At 43.8% G+C, this 20199-nt stretch overlaps 1 protein-coding gene across 3 annotated transcripts in view; it reads right to left on the bottom strand.

Annotated features, from left to right (window-relative positions):
* HTR4 (5-hydroxytryptamine receptor 4) overlaps nt 1–19833 on the bottom strand; it is a 115177-nt gene extending 95344 nt beyond the window's left edge. For 2 of the 3 annotated variants that reach the window (XM_084883242.1, XM_084883244.1), the window contains exon 1: nt 19743–19833. The gene's annotated coding sequence lies outside the window, so the exon portion shown is untranslated. Of the gene's footprint in view, nt 1–19527; nt 19620–19742 lie in introns of those variants that run through there. The other variant, XM_084883243.1, reaches the window with a different exon arrangement.
* Nucleotides 19834–20199: the final 366 nt, after the last annotated feature.

Raw genomic sequence — 20199 nt, 5'->3', positions numbered from 1 at the left:
CATCTGCTGGTTTTCTAATCAAATCTAACCAAGATAAAACTGTAAATATGTTTATCTACATAACAGAACCATGGAACTCAGCCTTGGACCTGGGATGCTTTGGTCAGGGCGGACCAAACACACATGCTTGGCAGCCAAAAGGAGAGCGGCAGACCACCGGAGCTGGGGAGGATGCAGATCTCATTGGTTTTACAACGTTTGTTCCTCTCAGATTAACTAGGGCTTCTATGTGCATGTATGAGTCTGGGTCTGAGGCAGGTGAGGGATAGGCTCAGTCTGCAAGTCTCTGACCTCAACCTAAGTAACTCTGTCCACTTCTATCTCTTTCGCATTTGGATTTGGAATAATCATTCATTTGAAATACTTAAATAAAAAGCCCTAACAAGTGAAGGGATAGGGCTCCATCCGCCTTCCTCCTCCATCTAAAAATTATTCCTTTAGTGGTCACATCCATTTCCATGGCCTGAAATACCACCTATTCACGGAAGGCTCCCAAAACGATAGCTCTATTCTTGACCTTTCCCAGATTGGTATCGCCTACCAGACATGACAAGTTGGATGACTAAAAAGCATTTCCCGCTGAACTCTTCATTTCCCACACCCAACACAAAACCCTCCTCCCTAACGTTTTCCATGTCAGCAAATAGTTCCAGCATTTACCCAGTTACGGAGACCAAGCTACCTCATTTTCTCACCTCCTACAACCAAACCATCAGCAAACTCATTCTATTTTAAAAAGTATTCCTTAACCTGTTTATTTCTCATTACATCCAGAACCAGCATCCTGGCCCCAGAAAGCAACCATCTCCCTTCCCTGGAATTACCTTCCCACCCTCCTAACTGGTCTCCTGCTTCCTCCACTGTCATCTCTTCTCCCCACAGTAGCCAGAATCATATTTTTTAAATGTAAGTCAGATCATTTCTTGCCTGCATAAAATGCTAGCGGTGTCCTGTCACACTTAGAATAAAAGCCAGACTCATCTCATGGCCAACCAGACTTGACATGATCTGGCTCCAGCTCCTCTCCGATCTCAACTTTATCGATGGCCTACACTCACCTGCCCTCAAGCTCAGGGGTTTGGCTATTTTCCTTGGCCATGAAAGCAGGCCCTCACCTCAGGCCTTTTTCACTTGCTGCTGCTTCTCCCTAGAATGCTCCCAGGTGGATCACTCCCTCAGGGCCTCGGGGATACTACTCAAATGACACTTCCCAGGGAATCTCCTTGATAATCTAAGTAAAATGTCAGACCTCATTTTCTGTAAGTCGCTATTCTTCTTTACGTATTCTATTGTATCTTACTAGCACATCAATTATATAACACTCAATTGCCCCTTTATTAGAGATCTCTCTCTCCTGAGAATATGTGTCAAGAGCTCATAGTTATATCTTGATCGCTATTATATATATCCTCAGTGTCTAGAAATATGTCTGATACATCCTCTTCACAGATATTTGTTGAGTCATCTAAGTAGTTAATTCCTTTTGTGAATGAGGAAACTGAGGTTTGAGAATTTGTGACTTTCTCACTGGGAGGTAACTAACATGTGAATCATCCCAGAGTACAATACTCTGATTTAAAAACAAGCGAAAACCATTTTGTTTTATTAAGTTTCCCTGCCAAACACTATCCCTTTTCCTCCTCTTCCAACCTCTGAGTTTTCATCTTTCTTGTTATAATACAATTTTATCTATAACTAAGTATACAATTTTAAGTATACAATTTTACCTTAACTACTAAGCTTAGAGCACTAGTTAAGTATACAATTTTACCTATATGTTCCCAAAAATTCTATCAATAGTTTAGCACTTCTTAGTTGGGATTCAGGAATCCGTATTTTAACAACTCCACCAGGTGATTCTCATCATGAGAGAAGTTTGGGAAACACTGAGCTAGACTAGTAAAAGCGACACCTGGGATTTTTGCTAGAAAGAATCTCTTTCCCCTGATTTTGCTAAACTGATAGACCATCCGTTTAAAGTTACTGGGGATCATCATTGCCACTTTGTGGGGAGAACCTGAAAACGAAGCTAGCCCAAAGGAAATCAGAATACAGTGATCTGATGACATAATTTGAGGCTTAAGATTGAGCAGTGTCTTAAAACAGTTTTACACCTGAATGAACCAACAAATCCCCCCCACCCTCCTTAGCCAGTTTACTTGGGTTCGAGCCATTATTTTCAACCAAAAGAATCCTGCGTAATATACTAGAAAATCAATATTGTATTTGTATACAGATTAGAAGGGGGGGGGGATTGTAACTAAGGAAAACCAGTTAAAAGCTAACTAAAGTTCATCTCACTGGAAATGCATTTGAAAATGTTACAACAAGGGGGAAACTTCATGTAGTCATACTGTGTCAGATGAACAAAAACAGATCCAGAGGCAGAGAAACATCAATCAGAACCTCAAACCTCAGGGAAGGTAGGGTAGGGTGGGGGTAAGGTGGAGAGATCAACCTAAGGATTTATATGCATGCATATATAAGCCTAATCAATGGACACAGACAACAGGGGGGTAAGGGTATGAATGGGGGGTTGGGGAGGAATGGGGGAATAAGTACACATATGTAATACCACAATCAATAAAGAAATTAAAAAAGAAAAAAGAAAAGTCGGCATTACCTGGACTGACTTGAATCATCATGGATCATTTAATAACACCAATTAGACCTTCAAATTTGTACTATTAATTTAGTTTTTAACAATCACAATATATGTGCTGTTATATTTTGCTCATCTAAACCCAATGAACAAATTAAAATGATTGCCATTTAGCAAGCCAGTGAAACAGCACGCATTGGTCGAGAGAAAGGAACAGTAGTAATGAAAGAGAAGTTGGTGCCTCTGATTTGATTAATTGCCCACCGGCCACTATTTTCTGCTGTGCTCACCAGAGAGATAACTAATCAGAGGCACGATTGCAGGAACATCCCTTGTTAGGAAGACTGCATAGAGAGGGCTTTGCAGTCTTCCTAAAAGGAACCAGTGCTTTTATTATGCATTTTTATATTTCTAGCATCTTAACAAAACACCACATCGTTAATTAAATCAACTGAGAGCATAGGCGTATGCTCAGGTACAAGCTGTGTCACTTCTGAAGTGTTCAGTTTGGAATTCAATTAAACCATAGTGTGTGTGTGTGTGTGTGTGTGTGTGTGTGTGTGTGTTTTAGTGATAGTCATGCTATATCCAACAACCTGGTTTAAGGGACGAGGTGATACCCTCCATGTTGGTCCCTTCATAAAAACAATCCTGGATAACAACTAGAAAAAGAACATGGGAGTCCTGGGAGTCCCAGGGAAGGGGTTGAGGAGGGAGTCGAACCTTTTCACCATATCAAATTCAAATGAAGGTCTCAGGAACTTTCAAGGTTCGGGCAAGCTCAAGCCACTAGAATTATTCAAAGTAAAGCTACGGCAACAAAGAACTCTGTCAGATTTCTTGGATCTTCTTCTCCTTGACGAATATATTCAGACTCTGATCTTTCCTTTAAAAAGGAGGAGGAGGAGGAGAAGACTAGTTTACGTATGCCACCCAATGCTTACTCCAACCTTCAGTTTTCTGGTTTATGCATCTAAAGGGCAAATCCAAAAGGTAAGTGCACCCCATCTCTACCCTTGTCCTCTGATGCAGAATACTCTGAAAGACTGCTGTGGAACAGTCGTTAATGGTTAACAGAAGGTGTGTAGCTGCATCTCTACTATAAGAAGTGTGAGCACAGGACTCTCCTATTGAAGTCCAATTTCAGTATAGTTTGGTTCAGTACCAACATCTACCAACTGGAGCTACATCATAACCTCCTTTTGCTTTGCTGCCCTTTGTTCCCCCTCCTCTTTTTGGCTGCATGATATTCATTGACCATGTTTCTTTATAGAGTATGCCTACATGGGTTACATTTCTACATCAAAGGGCATATTTCAATACATTTGTTTTGGACCAGTGTCAGGAATACGTAAAACACTGTTTATCTAAATTGACAAATTGAGGACAGAAGCCTGATATGGAGTAGAAGCACTGGATCAGGAGTTACTGGGCTTGGGTTCCCAGCCCAACCCTGCTATGACCTCACTGTTTCTATGCTTAAGCGAGTGTAGGGGAGGGACGTCCTTTTCCCGCCAGTAATAAAAGACTGGACGGATAATGAGGAGAAAGACAAACAAGTTTAACCACATGTACACTTCCTATATGCATGGGAGAGGCCCAGATCGTGGGTAATATACAAAAGGAATTCTCCAAATGGTCCAAGGCACCACCTTAAATAACATTTCCAGCTAAAGACAAAAAAGAAGATGTTGGGGGTGGGGAACAGTTTTTGGGGGGTTACCAAAAATTGCAAGGTAAACAAAGGTAAGGCCCTTATGCGAATGAAGTCCCTTCTTCCTCCCCTGGTAAGTTTCCAGAGTTTTAGAGTCATCCTTCTGTTCCTGGTACCAAGAGGGAGACACCCTTACAGAATGGAGATTTCCCTTATAAACATAGATGTCTCTTACAAAGGCTAACTTGCACTCACTTTTCAGAGCTTTTCCTTTGTCTTCTGCTTCTTAGAAACAGTCAGCCTAGAATAACTATTATGTCAGAGTGGCAAACTCTGCTTCCTTTCACAAGTCTGCTCACCAATCTGGGTCTCAATTTCCCCAACTATAAAATGGACTTGGCTAGAGGGTGTTGGGCAGAGTGAGCAAAGGAAGAAATTTCAATTACAGCTTTGCATAAGTTAAAGGAAATTTCAATGAGGTGAGTTTCTCATCACTGGAGGCATTTAGGCAGCATGAGGGTAAGTGTGTAGGGGTGTCTATATGAATGAGGACTGTGATTTTGGTGACTGCTAGGGTTTCTTCCAATGCTAATATTGTAGGTCTGTGATAGTCCATGTTATTTCTTTTATATCCCCAGGGGAAACCCACCCCCACAAAGTGTTTTGAATCATTTTCCATTTTAAAAAATAAATGCATGCTCAGTTCACTTACACTGTCTCCAACACTCATGATCACAGGCATTTCTGAACAGGTGAGTCAAAAATAAGAGCCATGTTATGTGTACTCAGTAGGGCCAGATATTTGATAAGCATTCAGATGCTTCTTGTAAGCCTCATTACCTCATTGTCCTAACCCACCACTGGCCATATGCACAAAAACACACAATCTCACCAAGATCAAACACACAAACATCCCAATAGTCTACATTCCATGGTGATTATGATGTCCATGTAAACTTCACCGTAAAAAACAACTCTTAGATCATCTGAAAAATTACAACTGTGCAAATTTTCACTCACTAGAACATTCCCCTCCTTGTCTATTCCTGGAAAATATTTGGCAATTGAGGGTGCTATCTCAATAATTTACTATTTTTGATAGTTCTGTGAAAAATGACATAAATGGAGCCATTTCAAAATGGGGTAGGAGCTACCATTCCAGAAGAACTGCCTGTATGTCTTGCTCTTGAACCTTTAAATTGAACAATGAGGGGTTCTGTGAAAAGTAACTTCACAGGATGACCTGATCATAAATTCTTAACTAGGCTAGTCATGATGAGTAGTCACATACCAGGCATATACCTTCTTTATTAAAAAGGTTTATCTTTGCCTTAAACAAGTCCTGCCCATTGTTTCTGTGCCTCTAAGCAAGCACACCTTCGAAATGTCTCTTTTCAGACCCCTCAGAAGAGAAACCACCCCCAGGGAAGCATAGAAACTTAACTACCCAGTAATCCAATTCCAGTTTTATTTCCTCTCACTTTCATGTATTCTTTTTTATGTGCCCTCCTTAATTCCAAGTGCATAAAAGGAGCTGCAAACTCATTCTAAAAAGAATTTTTCTCAATCTGCTGACATCTTCTTCCAGGCATAGCCTCTGTTCAATGTACATACATTTTTGTAAAAGTTCTCTATAGGTTTGGGCATGCTTATATCCACTTTATTTCCATAAGTGAAAATCCAAACAGATGCCAATACAGTTATACTTATGGGACCAGGCTGATACGTACAATTAGGATAAAAAGTGGCTTTTAACCTTTTTTTCAAAATAACTAAGAGAGAGAGAGAGAGAGAGAGAGAGAGAAAGAGAGAGAGAGAGAGAGGTTTCAGGAGTATTTATTTATATATTTGCCTTTTCTGATCATTTGGTTAATATCTTACTCTGAATTTCGCTATAGGTTCTAGAGACATAGTACATGATCGATATCTGTCCAGTGACAGACTGAGGTGGTATGAAAGTTCTACTGGATAATTAGAGAAGGAATTGGCCTTGTCAATGTGCCTTCAAAGGAGAGATGAGTGTATCAAGAGGGTGACTCAAAGAAGATCCTCCAACAACAGAGCTGTCCAATTACTGACCTGTCACAAGGTCACCTCAGTGAGAGGCTCAAACAGAAGCTGGGAAACCCTCCGTCAGTCACGTTTGAGAGGAGGAAGCAAGACTTGGAGGATTCCAATTTCCGAAGAAACCCAGGAGTGCAATGAGAGCAGAAATAAACGGCTCTTTATTGTAGAGCAGAGGTCCTCAAGTGTGAGCAAGCACAAGAATCCCCCCTGGCTTGTTAAACACAATGGCTGGGCCCCACCCCAAGTTTCTGATTTGGTAGGTTCAGAGGGGTGAATGTGCATCTCTAACAAGTTCCCAGGTGTTGCTGATGCTGCTGGAGTGGGGACCACTCTTGAAGGTAAAATGTCAATTTCCCAAGGGTGGCTCTCCTGTCACTGAAGAAAGCAGTTGTGATCAGGCAGTAGGTGGATGAAACATTAACTACAATTGGATTTTATGATGAAAAATGTATTCCCTTTTCATTTTCTATTTTAATCAGTTATTTACAATGAGGAAAAGGACTCACATAACTGTGAATCAGTCCTAGAATCCTTCCTGATATCCACTAATCTCCCTTTGATAAAAAAAAAAAAAAAGAGCAAATCTCACCCTAGCTATTTGGCTCAGTGGATAAAGTGTCGGCTTGTGGACTGAAAGGTCCCAGGTTTGATTCTGATCAAGGGCATGTGCCCAAGTTGTGGGCTCGGTCCCTAGTAGGGGGCGTGCAGGAGGCTGCCAATCAATGATTCTCTCTCATCATGGATGTTTCTCTCTCTCTCTCCCTTCCTCTCTGAAATCCATTTAAAAAAATTAAAAAAAAAAAAAAGAACAGGTCTCATGCTCATAGACTTTTGTGAGAAACACTATTATCTAACTGGGGTCTCCCCAAGAAGCAGATCTTGGGGTGAGGGTTGAGTAAATGTGCATAGTTTATCTGGCGGAAGGGAATGAAAAGGATATATGACCAACTCACTGAAGCTTACATAATCCTGCGTGGAAGCTCTGAGAAACCATGGAAGACATATGCCTCAGAATTGTCCTGGACAAGGAGGGAACTGAGGTATCGATACTCCCACACCCATCATGTATTGGTTCAGGGCTGTCCACAGCAGGACCCAGATTCCCAGGCACCTCCAGCCAATTGTACTTGTGAGCAAAGCTGATTCCAGCAGAATGAGGGTAGTCCTCCAAAGATGGTGGGGGCCAGCATTGGAAGTGAGGATGCCGCACACAATTGGTGAGGGGATCTGTGGGGAAATGGGAGGAACTGTGACAGTATCGGCTCCAACGATTTAGCTAAAATCGGAGACAGTTTTGTGTGTGTGTGTGTTGCCTTTGTTTGTACAGTTACCTTCTATTTCTTGTAGTGGGTACTGGTTTTCCACTTCCATTTTTGTTTCTTTGTAAAATAGGATGTATTTAAGGGAAACACACTGCTCTGAAGGAAAGTGCCATGCAGATAATGCTCTTGATGGCATGAGACGGTGGCACGAATCACAAAGGAAGTTCTGAAATTGAAGCTTGGGAAACACTGGCATTGTGGTTAAGGCAGACGCTGACACACTTTTTTTCTGCAAAGGGCCATTTAGCAAATATTTTGAGCTTTTCAGAGCATGAGGTCAGTATCAGAACTATTCCAAAGTGCTGTTACAGTGCACAAACAGCCACAGACTCTACTCCAATGAATGAGCATGGCTGTTTTCCAGTAAACTGTATTTATGGACACTGAATTTGAATCTCATTTAGCTTTCACTTGTTACAAAATATTCTTCTTCTTTTGATTTTTTTTAACAATAAAAACATGTATAAACGTAGCTTGCTGGTCATAGAAAAAATCAGGTATCTTGTCAGAAAACCTGCCAGCCCCTGATTCCAAGCCCTGCCTTGGAATCAGAACTAGGTCTATCAATGATCCGTATACCCTTGGACAAATTATTTACTTTCCTTGGCCTCAGTGGCCTCATCTACATAACGGGATACACATAATTCTAACTTCACAAGGTTAGCCCAAAAAAATCAATGAGAGTGAATATTTATAAAGCAGGTGCCCAGTGAGTTCACAATGCAGTGTTGGCCAGCTACTGAAATAAGGTGGTCTCCAGCTCGGCAGTGCCCCAGGCATCGAAGGCTGGATGTTCTCCACTCTGCTTCTCCACAAAGGCAGCTATGCACCTGGGGGCTGATCTCCCTGCTCTGGAATGGCTTACAGAAGTTATTCCTCTTCTCTACAGAAGAGGCCTCTGAGAGCTGAGCCTGAGGGTGCACAAACGGTTTTGTCACCACTGATTTCAGAGACCTGGAATTGGGGACAGGTCAAACCAAACTTCGCATTCCATCTAAATTGTCTTCAAAGTTTTGAACCCTACAGAATTCGGTTACAAACAGCAGTGGTACTCAAACATTACAATACCTAAAAGTCACCTGTAAAACTGCAAATTTTCTGAATAGGTAAGTTCAGGAATCTTCATTTTAACGCACATGTGTCAAACACAAGGCCCGCGGGCCAAATCCAGCCCGCCAGGCCTTGCAATGTGGCCTGCACCGCGCTGTCATCACTGCACTCCGCTGTCAGTTTATGACATTGTCAGTTTATGACTGTTCAGTAAACCATTCGGCCCGCGATTTAGGCTGGATTTTAGATTTTGGCCCCTTCTCTGATTGAGTTCAACACCCCTATTTTAACAAATAAATATCCCGGGGATTCTGGTACAAACAGTTCATGGAGAGCATTTTGGGAAACACCACAAGAACGGAGTGCAATCCACCCAGGTGGACACATCCTTCTGAAATCCTCTTTAATAGTTTTCCCTATCTGTTTAAGAGCTTCATTGGCTGGAAGACCTGGATTACTGAATGCTATGCATACCCAAGGGAAAAAGCTCTGCCAGCATTTTACCTCTTCTGACCTCACTCACTTCTATTTCTTCTGAGCCCCCTGTATTAGAAAACAGTTTCTACAGAACTCTCTGCTTAAGATTATCATGTACTGATTATCATATCCAATTAAGCATCCCTGTGCACTCTCCCAGGCCCTGGGCCATTTACAGCTTAAATGGAAATTCTTAAGCAGAATCTGCATCTTCGCTGCATTAATAAAACGTTGACTCTCAAAGGCAGCTTCCCGCAATCTCAATCTCCTGACAGTTCCCAAACAAACCTCTCAGGAACAGGAGAAAACTATACCCACAGATTTCAAAGGGGCCTATTTAACACACAAGAGAAGAATCCTAGGGAGGAAGCAGGAGAGGAACAGTGACACATTTCTATAACTGATATCTGTTGGACACATGCTAAGTACCAAACTTTTCACATATATGTGACCTCAAGTCATCTTCACATCACACTATGAAGGAGTACTGCAATTCTCCCTGCTTCACAAATGAAGAAACTGAGGCATAGGGAGGAGACATCCTCCAAGGCTATGCCAGGAAGTGGCTTCAGAGTCCAGACTTTTAAGCACTAAGTTATCCTGTAAAGCAAGCATGTCAAACTCGAGGCCCACAGGCTGCATGTGGTCCACAACAAGTATTTTTGTAGCCCAGACAATAAAATGGTATGTAAGAAATATTTTAATAAAAATTTCTTAACTTGCCGAAACTGGTTTGGCTCAGTGGATAGAGCATCAGCCTGCGGACTGAAAGGTCCCAGGTTCAATTCCAGTCAAGGGCATGTACCTTGGTTGCAGGCACATCCCCAGTAGGGGGTGTGCAGGAGGCAGCTGATTGATGTTTCTCTCTCATCGATGTTTCTAGCTCTCTATCCCTCTCTTCCTCTCTGTAAAAAAATCAATAAAATGTATTTTTAAAAACTTTTGTAACTTAATTTTTACAATATCCTGTTACACATAATTATTAATAACGAACTACAACGTTCACTAATGGCTGATTACTATAATCACGTTGCATTCATTTCCCTTACGCGCCTTATGTGCCTTACGCACAGGCACACCAATTCTCTGCACAAATACTAGCAGTGAATATTTTAGCAGTTGATGCTATGTATTTACTCTTGTACTGATTTGTTTGGGGTGCACAACAGGAAATATTTCACCTTCAGAGAATGAGAAAAATAGGTTTATTTGCATTTCGCTTATTAATTTGTGCAGTTATTCAGTGCTTGGTAAGTTAATGTTTAAGAACAAATAATTTTTATTAAAATGTTCTATTATTTTACGTTAACGATTACTCATTTATTTCAGCCTTTTGTTATTCATCATGTCTCTATAGAAATAAACCTACGTTTCTATGAAAATTGAAGCTTTTGTTTTTCTGCAGCCCACATAAACTTGTTTACTTGGCCCGTGTTAGCCTTTGAGTTTGACCTGCTTGCTGTAAAGGATCCAGATCTCAACAGTCTCCTATTTCAACATTTCCAATACAATTGTATTAACTAGATATTCCTGTAGCTCCTAAAAACCTACAGAATGTCTTCTGAAAACTTGAAAGAGGATACTTTTTTTTTTTTATACCAAGGCCCAAATTGCTCTTAGCACCGTGTAACTCTGGGTTCCTCATTTTGCTTCCATAAATCACAGGTGCTCAATGGGTTTAAGATATCCAGCCCACCTGTTTTACAGATCTGCTCTTCCTCGTGAAGGTCAGATAAGATAACATATGTGAAAGTCCTGTGAACTTATAAAATGTTATCTCAAATGGTAATTTCCTAGCCTGTCATTTCCATAAATTATTTTTAAGTGCTGAAATGGAAGAGAGATTATATTAGTTTTGTAAGATTATCTATGTCAGAGAGTTTTGAAGATGGTGGCATAGGTAAATGCTTGCACTACCATCTCCCACAGTCACATAAAAATTACAACTAACATATAGAACAACTATTATCCAGAACCACTGGAAAACTGGCTGAATGGAAGTCCTACAACTAGAGAAGTAAAGGAGAAAGCACACTGAGACTGGTAGGAGGTATGGAGATGCAGAATGGGCTGGGCTGGCACCCACGTGGGCCATTTTCTTAATCAGGAGGGAGATCATCTCTGCGGAGACTGCCTGTCAAGAGCAAGGGTTCTCAGCCCCACATCAGACCCCAAGCCCAGGATCCCAGAGCTGGGAAAAGAAGTCCCTATAGGCAGTAAGAACTACAAGCTATAAGAACCAGTGCAGATTTGGCTCCGGGACACAGAGGCTGCTGGAGACCCAGCCATTCCTCTTAAAAGGCCGGCACCATGAACTAAACTTACAGGGTCCTGCTGCCTCTGAGCTCCAGCACCAGGGCAAGACTCTGGGGAACACAGAAACATATGAGGAGGAACTGGATTGTCGCATTGGGGCAGGAACTCGAGGGTCACTTTCTCCCAGATAGAAATGCTCCCAAGGATCCTCATTCCTATGCTGGGACTTCCCCAATGGGTCACAGGGCTGACTGGCAACCATTTCTGTTTGCTCTCTCTGGTGATTTTCTAAGATCCCGCCTCCTCTGGGACAACTTCCAGCATACTAACCTTTGCATTATGGAGGTGCCAGAAGAGAGAGAGCAAGATATTGAAAACTTATTTGAAGAAATAATGACAGAAAACTTCACCTACCTGGTGAAAGAAATAGACTTACAAGTCCAGGAAGCACAGAGAATCCCAAACAAGAGGAACCCAAAGAGGACCACACTGAAACACATTATAATTAGAATGCCAAGGGCTATAGACAAAGAGAATCTTAAAAGCATCAAGAAAAAGCAGTTAATTACCTACAAGGGCATGCCCACACGAATGTCAGCTGATTTTTCAACAGAAACTATATAGGCCAGAAGGGAGTAGAAATACTCAAAATGATGAATAGCAAGGACCTACAACCAAGATTCTACCCAGCAAAACTATCATTTAGAATTGAAGGTCAGATAAATAACTTCACAGATAAGAAAAAGCTAAAGGAGTTCATCACCACCAAACCAGATTATATGGAAGTTGAAGGGTATTCTTTAAGAAGAGAAAGAAGAAGAAAAAGAAAGGATAAAAAATATGAACAACAAAATGGCAACAAATATATACCTATCAATAATTGAATGTAAAAATCAAAATAAATAAGAAATCTAATGAACAGAATAAACTGGTGAATAAAATAGAATCAGGGGCATGGGAATGAAACAGACTGATGATTCTCAGAGAGAAAAGGGGTGGGGGTGGGTGGGAAGAGATTAAACAAAGATCTTATATGCATGTATGCATTTCCGATGGACACAGACAATAGGGTGGTGAAAATCTGGAGTGGGGCGGGGACTGGGTAGAGGGAGCAATGGGGGAGGGGGATATATCTGTAATAACCTCAACAATAAAAATTTAAAAAATACGCTAAATTTCATTTATATGAGGTATCTAGAAGAGTCAAATTTATAGATACAGAAAGTAAAACGGTGGTTGTCAGGAGTCATGGAGAATGGGAAATTAGAAGTTGTTATTTCACAAAAGTTCTGGAGATTGGTTGTACCACAAAGTGAATGTATTTAACCAACTAAACTGTACATTTATAAATGGTTAAGATGTGTTATGTGTATTTTACCACAATTTAAAAAAAAATTTAGAGGATTTTCAGACTGAAAAGACATAAAAGACATAAAAATACAACAATAATATGATATGTCACTATGGAAATTAAAATAATGATGAGATACCACTACATGCCTGCTAGAATGGTAAAAACCGGGAACGCTGATATCATCAGATACTGTGGAGGATGTGGAGCAACAGAAACTCGTTCATTGCTGGTGAGAATGCGACATTTTGCTGCCACTTTGGAGGACAGTTTTGCAGTTTCTTGCAAACCTAAAAATGCTCATGCCATAGGATACAGCAATTGCGCTCTTTGGTATTTACTCAAATAAATTGAAAATAATGTCTACACAAAACACTTTACATGGAAGTCTATAGCAGCTGTTGAATGAACTCAAAAGCAATCTGGAGGCTTTGGCTAGAAATTCATGATAGATTTATTCAAGGGTATTAAGGTTTGCAAACCAGAAACACAACTAGCTCAGAAGTGTTCTAAAGAAGAATAAAGAGATCTTGAAAATAGTAAGTTCTGCATTCTTAGCCCTAGGATTGGTCCAGGACAGTTGTCAGTCAGATGTCAGGCAGTTTTAATGATGTATGTCTGGTGATCTGGAGGCTGTGTTGGCAAAACTTGAAAGCAGCCAAGATGTCCTTCAGTGGACTAATGGATAAACTACATAGTACAATCAGACAATAGACTATTATTCCACACTAAAATGAAGAGGCCATTAAGCCATGAAGAGACATGGAAAAAACTTAAAACATTACCAACTGAATAAAAAGGCCTTCTGAAAAGGCTATTAACTGTAGGATACCCACTATATGACATCTGGAAAAAGCAAAACCATGGAGACAGTAAAAAAAAACAAAAAAAAAAAAAAACAATCAGTGAGTTCCAGGGGTTAGAAAAGAGGGACTGATAAATTGGGAGGTGGGGGGTGGGGATAGAGGTTCTTTAGGGCAGAACCTATTATGTAGTGATGGTACATATCATTATATGTTTGTCAAAATGCATAGGACAACACCAAGAGTGAATTCTAATGTAGGTTGTGGGCTTTTTTAAAAATCCTCACCTGAAGAGTGAGGATATTTTTCCCAATGATTTTTTAGACAGAGTGGAAGAGGGAGGAAAGGAGAGAAAGAGACAGAGGAGAAAAAGAGAAATATCAATATGACGGAGACACAACGATGAATGGGGGGAAAGGAAGGATCAGACCTGCAACCAAGGTATGTGTTCTTGACCCAAGATTCAAACCTGCAACCTTCTGGGGCTCAGGCCTATGCTCCAACCACTGAGCTAGGCAGGCCTTGACAAGTTGTGGACTTTGAGTGATATTAACCTGTCAATGTAGGTTCATCCATTGTAAGAAATGTACCACTCCAGCCCTAGCCAGTTTGGCTCAGTGGATGGAGCATTGGCCTTCGGACCAAAGGGTCCCGGGTCTGATTCCTGTCAAGGGCATGTACCTTAGTTGCAGGTTCCTCCCCGGCTGAGGCCCTCGTCAGGGCTCCTGTAAGAAGCAACCAATTGATGTGTTTCTCTCACATCGATGTTTCTCTCTGTCTTTCCTCTCTCTTCCACTCTCTCTAGAAAGCAATGAAAAAATATCCTGTAGTGAGGATTAACAAAAAATATTAAAAATCCTTCCTTTGTTGGTAGTAAGAGAGACTTTGCACACGTTGGTGCAAGAGTCTGGTAAAATTTACTGTTAGCCTCTTTCCTTTCTGTAAAAACTAAAATATTTAATTTTTTTAAACAAGAAAGAAAATTGGTTGAGTTTGAAAGGAAATTTTTTTCAGATTAAATTTTTTTTAAATTTAATTAGTTACACATAAATGTCTGATTTGCGATTCTGTGGGGTTTCTTTATGGTGCTAATATTGATTTGAAAGAGGAAAAAATATGGAGCAATTACATAGGAAACAAAAACTGGACAGACAGATAACACACAGGGGCTAGTCAGAATTTATCTGGCAGTAGATAAGACATTAAAGGACTTTTTATTTGGATTATCCTGTGATTAATGAGAGATTTTATCTTTCAGATTGAGGTAGCAGTGGAGAGTGGGTAGGCATAGAGAGAATGAAAAGATCTAAGATCAGAATTAATCCAAAGTAGAAAAAGCAAAGGTTTTTCTGAAATTCAAAATGAGAGGCAAAGCTTAGATGCTGACTGAGAGATGTCAACTAGTCCTTAGCATTTATTGTTATTTTAATCTTGTTCTATCCATTGCTTCTCATAAATCCAAATGCTAGGTTATCTTAAAAATAAGATCTCTTTTATTTAAAAACTAGAGGCCCAGTGCATGAAATTTGTGCACGGCAGGGGGAGGGGGGATGTCCCCTCAGCCTAGCTTGCACCGTCTCCAATCCGGGACGCCTTGGGGGATGTCCAACTACCGGGAATCAGGCCTAAACCGGCAGTCAGACATCTCTCTCAGAATCCTGGACCACTGGCTCCTAATCACTCACCTGCCTGCCTGCCTGCCTGGTCACCCCGACTGCCCCCCTGCCAGTGCCACCCTGATGGCCCCTCACTGCCTCTGTGTGCTGGCCTGATTTCCCCAACTGCTACCCCCCTGCCAGCCTGGTCACCACCAACTGCTTCCCCCTGCTGGCCTAGTCACCCCTCACTAGGCCCCCCTCCCAGCCTAATCGCCCCCAACTGCCCCCCCCCCTTGCTGCTGTCCTGGTTGCCCCTATCCCCCCTGCCGGCCTGGTTGCCCCATGCAGTCTGTTTATTCAGTCATTTGGTCTTCCCTCACTAACTTCCCTGCCAGCCTGGTTGCCCCACGCAGCCTGCTTGTTCAGTCATTTGGTCATCCCTCACTAACCTTCCTGCTGTCCTGGTCGTAGGCAACCATCTTGTGAGAGCATGAGGGTCAATTTGCATACTATCTCTTTATTATATAGGATAAGCTCAGGTTGTGAGCTTCACTTACTTAGGTCTTAACCATGTGGTCCTGGACCAGCAGCATTAGCTCCACCTGGGAACCTGTTAGAAATGCAATTCTCAGACCCTAGCCCACAAGCACTGAATCAGAAACCCTGGAAGTGGGGACCACGCAGTGTGTGTTTGAACAGGTCCTGTAGATTATTCTGATGATCACCAAAGTTTGAGAACTAGATGATGGTGAGAACTTCATAGAAAAAGGACCATCTTGTTCATTGTTTGCTCCTTTTCGACATCCTTCCCTTCCTCTGAGCCGCTCTCCCCTAATTTACCCAGCCCTGACCCCAGGGCTCTCACCTGGGAGCTATTTCTGAATAATCTGAATAACAGAGAGAAGAACAACAAAAGGGAGAAAGCACATCACTTCAATTGAACACAATTGCCAACCTCACAGTTTCTAGCCTTCCAGGTTGCAGACATGATTCTACAATTGAATGAGATGAGGTTTTAGATCATTCCCTCCTGTTAATATCAAGATCCCATTTGTGGAAGGCAGTTTCGTGTGGGGGCTCCGAATATGGAGTCTGGAGTCGGACAACCTACCAACCAACCTCAGCTCCATCACGTCCCAGTTGAGAGAATGAGTATGTGAGTCTACCTCTGTAAGACTGCTGCCCCATCTTTAAAATGGGGAGAACCAAAGCACCTCTCCTGGGATTCTTAATGAAGATTCAGTAAGATCATCCATGGAAAGCATTTAGAACCATGCCTGGCACATATCAAGGGCTGGGTTAATGTGAGCAATTAGGATTATTATTATATTGTCTCTGAAATGCTTGTCAGCCTTCAGCAACATCTTGAGCGTTTCCAGGCACAGCAACAAGGCAGTGAGAAACCGGGAGGCAGAAAGGTAAATGTGTGAGGGTGGCCAAATTGGAAGGTGGTGAAAAAGCTGCTAGCAGCACAGCAATCCATCCGTTTATGAAAATGCATGACGGTATGTCTGTACAAGGCCACAAGACTTGTGTTTGAATTACCACTGGATTCAACAGGAGTTGAGGCGGAGTGACTGTCCCCCATGGGAACATTTGGTAATGTCGGTAGACATTTCTAGTTGCTACAACTGGCGCTTACCGGAACTACTGGCATCAAATGGGTGCCAGAGACGCTGCTCAACATCCTTTGATGCATGGGACAGTCCCTCACAACAAAATAATTATGTAGCCCCAAATGTCAAGACTACAGAGGTTTGAGAAGCCCTGAATTATAATGTTGGGTGACATTATCTTAATTAGATTTGACACATTTTCCCCCCCAATTTTCTAAAGGCAATGGCATGGAAGATTCTGCACTGGAAGGGAGGTGAGATGGGGTGACATCTAAGATTCCTTCAACTCTAAGGCTTGATATCTGTAGTTGGCACTCAATCACAAACTTAAGTCAATGGGGCATCTTCACGTTTTTTCCCTTTGCCTACTTCCTTTCCCTAGAGACAAACTGAATTTTTTTTTTTAAGGTGGTAAGATATTAGAAGGTAACCCTACAGCTTTATGGGAAATGTTTCTTGCTAAACACAAAGAACACCAATGACAATGAGAGGATTCTGAAGCTGGAAGAAACCTTAGAAATGATCTAGCAACTAGGTTTCAGTGGAAATCTTTCATCATATTTCACAAAGGAATAAACTGAGATTTAGAAAAGCCAAGAGACTTGACCTAGGACATAATGTGACAACTATCAGAAGGTCCAGATTCTTCCCAAATATTTATTTAACTTGTTAGTCAGACAGTGATAAGATCAGGGATCTTCCCTTTGTGCTTTTGCTTTGCATTTCTTCCCCAACGATCACAATCTCTAATTCCCGATTATCACAATCTCTATATATTCTCTCTATATATATTCTATATATTCACTTATATATATTCTATATATTCACTTATATATATTCTATAGATTCTATAGATCACAATCTCTATATATTCTATATACGCTATAGATGATCACAATCTATTATATTTTCCTATTTCCTATTTCCAAAAATCCTAGAACATGGGTTTCACCTGATGAGGTGGTGGCAGCACAATTTAGGAGGAGAGAAGGGGGGGGGGGGAGATACAAGAGAACTGAGGGGAAAGAATAAAACCTGCCTATTAAACTGTGACTGTGACTGATGAAGGAAGAGGAGAACTAAAAAGGTGACCAGTTCCCAGAAAAGGGACGCAGCGGATGCTGGTGGTTCAAGGGGAAAACCAGGAGTGATTTGGGGTAGCAGGTCGTGTAGGCGGGGTTCCCAGGGCTGTTTTGGGGGAAAGAAGCTGAGGAGATGAACAGTATCGGGAGTTCCAGCAGAACTTGAGTGGGAGAAAACACATTGAATTTGCTGGCTACGGGGCAGCTGTGGTCCCTAGAAGGCCCAGCCTCAGGAGTAAATTCCAGATAACTCAGAGGTAGCAAAAGCACCAGTGTCCTCGGCTCCTGCTGGCTCTGATGTGCTGCAGTGAAATGATAACCTGCTCTGCTGTGTAATAACATTTATCATAAAGCTGTTTCCCACGGGAGGGTGGGGTGGATGATGCAAACACAAGCGGGAATTCATTCAGGATCAGGGTGCACGGGGGGGAAATAAAGATAAGATTAAAAGATGACTTGAGGATGCTGCCAGCCTCTTTGCTCTTCACTAATTCCCCCTCTCCCCCACCCCCTCTCCGACACACACACACATACTCTTCACTTCCTAGAACCCGGGGTCTCCATGACTCTTGGCCTGTCCTGAGTTTTTCCTTGAGTAGAGGCACCGCATCCATCACCAGCGTCCTGATCCTCCAGCACCTGTATTCACGGCAGCACATACCAACTTGTCCCCAATCACTGCTGCCCATGTTCCACACAGGGAGCCAGGCAAACCCCCGACCCCCCACCCCCAGTCACCCACAGCTTTCTGACCTGGGGCGTCACCCCAGCAATGTCAAGACCAGGAGGGCAAACTTGCCTCCGTGTCTTTCCATGCAAAGCCAGCCACCTTTGGTTCATGCCACATCTTTATTCACTGGAATGGACTAAATGAAACACCAAGCCAACGTTTTATTCTTTCCTTAACATTGCAGTCTATAGGAAGACCAGCCGGTGTCCCTGATTGCCCCACCTCTGCTAGGGGCCACCATGTCCAGAGGCAGCCAACAGCAGCAAGCTGGGGGAAATGCATCTGAGTCTGGGCTTGGATTCTGTGAAAGACAACCGCAGTGTCGGGTGCGCTCCATGCAGCACGGCGCGCCCACACACCGGCCACTCTCCCATACACCAGCCTACCTGGACGTGCGCCTCCTGCCACAGGCACAATCACACAGTTAGAGCGCTCCATCCTTCCACCTCCAGGACCATCCCTAGCCCACATGTACCTGGTCACACACACGTTCTAGATGCACAGCCCATATTCATTCATTCTCTCTCTCTCTCTCTCTCTCTCTCTCTCTCTCTCTCTCTCTCTCTCTCTCTCTCTCTCTCTCTCTCTCCTCTCCCTCTCTGATCCTCTCTCCCTCTCTTTCATTCACACACACACACCCTTACACACAGCCGCCCAGACTCAGCGAGCACACCAGCCGTTTCACTAGCACTTACATACCCAAGTGCCGGGCACCAGCCCCGACCCCACAGCGGTCCCACAAGCAACCCGCCCACCCACCACCGGAGCCCCCGAGCCGCTGCGGCAAAGCCCAGGCGCCGGAGTCCAGAGCCCCCCAGCCCCTCGCCGGCCCCTGCCACCCCGCCCCGGCCGCGCCCCCGCCGGCACCCGCGGGCTCCGGGCTCCGAGCTCCGGATCCCCGCGCACCAGCCGCACCTACCCGCTGCCTGCGGCGGCGACGGAGCGAGGCGCCCGGGCAGACTGGAGCAGCCACCCCCGCCGCCGAGCCGAGCTTCTGCCGCCGCCGCCGCCGCGCTCCCCGCCGCTGCCGCGCCTCCCGCCGCCCCCTCGGTGCCGGCTCAGCCCCCGCGCGGGAGGCCGCCGGGCTGCGGGCGCGCCCCGGGCGGCGGGCGGCGGGACCCCGCTCCCGCTCACCGAGCATCCTCGGGCATCCTCTCCTGCCCCGGCCGGTGGAGCCTGGCCCCTGGGACTCCGCAGCCCACCAGCCCCAGCGGGCCCCGCAGTCGCCCCCTCCCGGCGCGGGAGCGGCGGGGGCGCGGCCCGGCGCGCAGGGAGGGGGCGCGGAGCGGGCAGGGAAGAGGAGGACCTCACCCCACGGGGCTGGCCAGCCCGCGCCTTCCGGGAACGGTAGCTGTCCTGGGCGCACTGCCGGCGCCTGGGTGACCTTGGGCAAGTCTCTGAGCTCCCATTTCCTCCACTGGAAGGTCCATGGGCTAAGCGAGCGCGTGGGGTGCCCGCGCCTGGAGAAACCCTGCCCTCAATAGCTTCCTTCCTTACGCCTGCCTGCCGGGCCAGGGTCAGCTTGGGAGCAGGGTTCAGAGTGAGATCCCTTGTCCCTGAGATACAAGGCTCCCAAGTTTAGCCGAGGCAA

This window comes from Pipistrellus hanaki (assembly GCF_964339955.1).
Source record: "Pipistrellus hanaki genome assembly, chromosome: 5".
Lineage (NCBI taxonomy): Eukaryota > Metazoa > Chordata > Mammalia > Chiroptera > Vespertilionidae > Pipistrellus > Pipistrellus hanaki.
The sequence above is the reverse complement of the archived record's forward strand: the minus strand, read 5'-3'. Positions and strand labels throughout refer to the sequence as shown.